The following is a 6,000-nucleotide window of genomic DNA, read 5'->3' as shown; positions in this document are numbered from 1 at the left end:
CCGCGCTAGAGTGCGGACGTGTTTTGCTTCTGCTCTTGCTATTTGGTTTGTTAGTGGTTTTAACATGGACTCTTGCGGAAAGTGTGGCAAATCATTTACGCGAAATGATACCTTAACTGTGCCGTGCAGTGGTTTTTGTCAAAAACAATTTCACCGTACTTGCTGTGTGGGCCAAATATCAGAATATGATGTCAGACTATTTAACCAGAATAAGCATATCTGCTATCTTTGCCCAGAGTGTTTGTTATTGCCTGCAAAATTAACAAGGTCTTTGGATTCTTTCATGGCTACGCATAAAAATGGCTTAGACTCTATTGTAACCACAATAATGGACCAATTTGGTAACATTCATAAAGAAATTGCTTTAATAAATCAAAAAAACTGTGAACACAACAAAAATGTTTCATCATGTTTAAAAACTTTATGTACAGAATTCGGTGCCCTAAAGGATGTTGTTGCTAATTCTAATTCAACTGCTAAGGTGAACAACAACAAGAATAAGTTAAACGGTTTTCCTGACCTACGGAGAGCGAAGTCACCAACCTCGGCTATGGAGAGATCTGAGAGTTCTGCGATTGTTAACAATGCACTTTCACTTACTTCAGCGGAGGTGGATAATAATGTTTCTTCAGATGCTTTGCCGTCGGCTTCTCAACAAATGCGATCTGCATTATCAGCTAATATGATAACTGCACATAATGCTTCTTCATCTTCTCCTGCTGACGTGAATAATGTCATTTCTGTCGCTTCGTCATCAGCTTCTAAACAGATGCCGACTGCGTTATCAACTGCTTTGCCGTCGGCTTCTCAACAAATGCGAACTGCATTATCAGCTAATATGATAACAGCAAACAATGTTTCTTCATCTTCTTCCGCTGACGTGAATAATGTCACTTCTGTCGCTTGGTCATCAGCTTCTAAACAGATGCTGACTGCGTTATCAACTGCATTGGCTACTGTTACTAATACATCTTCACCTTCCACTGCTGTTATCAATGCTACTCCCAATGCTTTGCCCTCTGCATCAAAACAACTGCAAACTGTTTCGTCAGATATATTAAATGCATCTACCCAGCCGCAACTCGGTGCTGATTGGATCACTGTTCCGCGAAAGAAAGTGCCCAAGCGGAAAAATATCGTGGTTGGCCGTAATGAAAATAATGATCTGGGAGTATTTTCGCCTCTTAAGTGGCTCCATTTATCATCGTTCAAGCCAACGGTTTCGGAAGTCGATATTATTAATTACGTGTCGAAGCAAGTCATCGTTGATAAGCAACAAATTGCCTGCTATAAATTGGTAAAGAAGGATACAAATGAGACATCACTAAAATATATCAACTTCAAATTGGGAGTTCCTGAAGATGTATATTTTAATTTGCTGAAGCCAGAAATCTGGCCAACAAATGTTAATATTCGACAGTTCCGTTTTTTTCAAAAACAAGGAGGGCAACCTCCTCTTAGTTAGTTGTTCCTCCTACGCATAATAATCCATTAAAAATCTATTTTCAAAATATCTCTGGCATGAGAACCAAAGTAAATGATGTTTATCTTGCTACAACTCATACGGATTTCGATGTTATTGTCTTAGTCGAGACATGGCTTAACGCGAATTTTTGCAATGAGGAGTTCTTCGACCGAAATTTGTTTTCAGTCTTTCGCAAGGATAGAGACAGTACAGCGACAGATACCACTCGTGGGGGCGGTGTTCTCATTGCTGTAAAAATTGGTATTGGGGCCGCAGTCGTTACCCTAAAAAATGCTGACTCTCAACTCGACCAGCTATGTGTATCTATTGATGGTGATGGTGCGAAACTATACATTTGCGTATCCTATATACCTCCTAACAGCTCAGAGAAATTATATAGTGACCATGTAGATAATATTTTAAATTTATCATCATTTTCAAATAAGGAAGCCCAATTGTGTCTACTTGGTGACTATAATCTCAGCAAAATTATGTGGTCATGCCTTCCGGATGATACTGTGCTCATTCCTAGTAATGTAAATTGCCCTAGTGAAATTTATTTAATAGACGGTTTCTATAGCTTACAATTAAGACAAATCAATCACTTTGAAAATGAGCTTAATAGGATTTTAGATCTTGTATTTATCTCATACGACCTTAGGTTTAAGCTATCCAGGTCAGACTGTCCAATATCTCCAACTGATAAGCATCATATCCCACTCATACTGGAGCTTGAGTTTTATGAGTATTCTGCCTGCCCACAAGAAACTGCCTTGTGGTCGAATTTTAATTATTCACGTTGCGACTTTGAGCATATAAATAACCTAATTTCTGGCGTGGATTGGGAAATCTTATTCTCGGAGTGTAGTCTCCCGGATTGTTTTGTTAAATTCAGATCTCAACTTGAACGAATTACTAGGGAAAACATCCCAACATTCTCCAACCGTGTTCATAAACTACCGTGGTATAATAGGAGGCTAAAAAAATTAAAGAATTTACGAAATAAATTTTATATACTTTTTAAAAATAGTGATAGTATGCAGCATAAAGTGTTGTTTGAGAAATATATGGCTTATTTCAATTGTTTAAACAAGTTTTTATATAACAAATACCTAATGGGTTTCGAAAATAACATCAAAACTAATCCAAAAGCTTTTTGGTCCTTTATCAACTCCAAGCGTACTTCATCGGCATTTCCAATTTCCATGCATTACGAAGGGAAGCAGTCATCCTCAATGAATGACACAGCAAATTTGTTTGCTGATTTTTTCAAATCAAATTTTGTAACTGATTATTCTTCGAGTGGTGAGGCTACCTACAATAATAGTCCTGCATCGGTAGATTTCGGATCTTTGATGTTATCGGAAGATGATATTTTTTACGGTATAAGAAGCTTAAAGACCTCCAAACAAGTGGATGTTCATCAAATCTCGTCTTATTTTCTTAAGCAATGCATCGCATCTATTTCCGAGCCATTGCTTCTCTTATTTAACTTATCACTAGCGTCAGGTCATTTTTTGGATGATTGGAAAATCACCTCTGTGTCTCCTATTTTTAAAACAGGTGACAAAAGTGACATTTCGAATTATCGGCCTATTTCTAAGCTTCCTAATATTGCGAAATTATTTGAAAAAATTGTTAGTAGTAAACTTTCATTTGCCATTAAACAATCAATATCACCCTCTCAACATGGGTTTGTACCAGGGCGCTCTACCGTGACTAACCTAGCCGTTTTTTCAAATTATTGTATATCAGCGTTTGTGGGTGGCTACCAGGTTGATACCATATACACTGATATATCTAAAGCCTTTGATCGCGTGTCACATAATTTACTCCTGCAAAAGTTAAAACATTTGGGTATTCACTCAAGCTTTCTGTCCTGGATAAAGTCTTATCTTTGCAATAGAGTAAATAAAGTTGTTGTCGATGGGATTAGCTCCTCCCCTTTTACTGCGTCCTCGGGAGTTCCGCAAGGAAGTATTTTGGGTCCTTTGTTCTTTGTTCTCTTTATGAATGATTCCAGTGCTTGTTTTAAACATTGTGAATACCTGTTATACGCAGATGACCTGAAGGTTTTTAAAAAAATTGAAAATGCCTCTGATATTGGTGTTCTTCAAGCCGAGCTTAATAATTTTTGTGAGTGGTGTTGTCGTAATAAATTAACACTTAATACAAATAAATGTTTTTCTGTAACTTATTGCAAGTCTCGTTCCCCCTTACTATCGTCTTACTCTATTTCAAATGTTGTCCTGAAGTTGAGTACCAAAATTAAGGATCTAGGTGTCGTGTTTGATTCAGCGTTCACATTTGTCGAACATATCAATTATATTATCGTCATTAGCTTTCATTAAGCGAAATAGTGCCCATTTCAAGGACCCCTATACAAGAAAGCTTTTATATAATGCGTTTGTCAGGTCCAAACTGGAATATGCCTCTATAATCTGGAATCCTTCTTACGAAGTTCACCATAATAGGATTGAGCGCGTACAAAAATGTTTTTTAAAATTTGGTTTGGCTCAAATTAGGTTTGATAATCCTACTCCACTATATATATCTCGCTGCAAGTTGATTAGCTTGCAAACTCTACGTAGTAGGCGGACTATTTCGGGTCTGTTGTTTTTGCATGATATTCTGAGTGGGGAAATTGACTGCCCCTCCCTATTAGATCGCATTAAACTCAATGCTCCAATGAGGATGCTACGCCAACTTGATATGTTTTCGATTGACCTATGTAAGACTAATTATGCTCTAAATGAACCAATTATAGGGATAATGAGTGATTTTAATGCTTTATGCAAAGTGTACAATGTTAACATTTTTGCCAATAGGATAGAATTTAAGACAACCTTGTGTACATGTTATTCTTAATGTTACAGTTTATTAATGTTTTTTTTTTTTTTTTGTTATTATAGTCTGTAAGACTATACTAATCATAGACTCCAATAAATAAATAAATAAAACAATACATACAAAGAAGGCAATGATTAAAAAGGAATACAGGGGAAATCAATACAAAAGAAAATGTTCAGCTCCTTTTCTTCGCAAAACAGAAAGGAGAATTCTATTGCCTGAGGGTTATAATCCCTAAGTGCGGCCGAAGGCCGCCTACGCAGAAAGGTGTTCTCTGCAAAAGGTGTTCAGCTCCTTTTCTTCGCAAAACAGAAAGGAGAATTCTACTGCCTGAGGGTTATAATCCCTAAGTGCGGCCGAAGGCCGCCTACGCAGAAAGGTGTTCTCTGCAAAAGGTGTTCAGCTCCTTTTCTTCGCAAAACAGAAAGGAGAATTCTACTGCCTGAGGATTATAATCCCTAAGTGCGGCCGAAGGCCGCCTACGCAGAAAGCTGTTCTCTGCAAAAGGTGTTCAGCTCCTTTTCTTCGCAAAACAGAAAGGAGAATTCTACTGCCTGAGGGTTATAATCCCTAAGTTCGGCCGAAGGCCGCCTACGCAGAAAGGTGTTCTCTGCAAAATGTGTTCAGCCCCCCCTTCTTCGGCAACACAGAAATAATAATTCTACTAAGTAAAAATTCCGAATTAAAAATCCGCTTTTATTATTCAAAATTCCAGTCTGGTGGCACTAAGTTGTATGTTATTTTGCTATCTTATTCATCGTTTATATGAAAACTTTAACAATAAATTATATAAGAACTATAGGGTTGCTAGAAAAAAGGGAAGGGAAAAGGGAAATCAGGGGGTCCTATTCTACCCCCACTCATCCCCCCTTTTTCTAGAATTTGCCGTCCGTCTACTAAAATTTTCCCCTTTTTATTATAAAATCGATACTGCGATAAATTATGAAAATTTTTAATTAAAAATTTTCGCCTGCGGCGTATGTGCATTTTTTCATTGTTTCCGTTTTGTTTTTTTTTTTTGCATTTTTTAGTATGTATGGCAGCACCGGCATTTCAGTTCAGTTGGTGTACAAGGGAAAAAGTGAGGTTGAATTCGGTATTTTTTGCAACTTTAAATGCGAATTACTTAAAAACTATAAGCCTCCGGAGGGTGGGGTCTTCAGATTTAGAATCTGAAAAAGCTCCTCTATACTCCCTAATATTTTGTTTTTTCCAAAGCCTGGATCCATTTTGGAAAATTTTCCCAAATTGCATATGCAACCAAAGTCAGACGCATGATTTTAAAGGTGTTTTTATTTAATGTATTGTGATTAATTGGTTATATTAAAGTCACAAAGAAAGTTATAACAAATAGAGTAAAGTGTAAAGTGAAGGGGAATATAAAAAGATGTTGGTGAAGTGGCTGCTTTAAGGCGAATAGGAGTGATAAATGTACGCTAATTCCCAAATTTTACAAAAAAAATAAATTAGTGACCAAAAATTACAAAAGTAGGTGTTACTCCCCTCTTTATAAAGAGCCTTTTTATGGGGCGCTAAACGTGGAGTTTTCAATATTTTCAAAAGCTTATATGTATTTCGAAAACTGTTTAACCAATTTCTAAAATATGGACACAGTTTACAAGGTAATTGAAAGGCCTTTCATTCGTTACCTATATCTATACATATTATTATTATTTTTTTCGTAA

General features: G+C 36.7%; 1 protein-coding gene across 2 annotated transcripts in view; it reads left to right on the top strand.

Moving 5' to 3' along the window:
• The window catches only part of LOC118735062 (transcription initiation factor IIB), a gene marked incomplete at its 3' end in the record, with an annotated part of 135,094 nt that overhangs the window by 735 nt on the left and 128,359 nt on the right, over positions 1-6,000 (top strand).

The sequence above is a fragment of the Rhagoletis pomonella genome, unplaced genomic scaffold (genome assembly GCF_013731165.1).
Source record: "Rhagoletis pomonella isolate Grant_MI unplaced genomic scaffold, Rhpom_1.0 Rhpom_scaffold_00003, whole genome shotgun sequence".
Taxonomy (NCBI): Eukaryota; Metazoa; Arthropoda; class Insecta; order Diptera; family Tephritidae; genus Rhagoletis; species Rhagoletis pomonella.
This window is presented reverse-complemented; position numbering and strand designations above follow the sequence as displayed.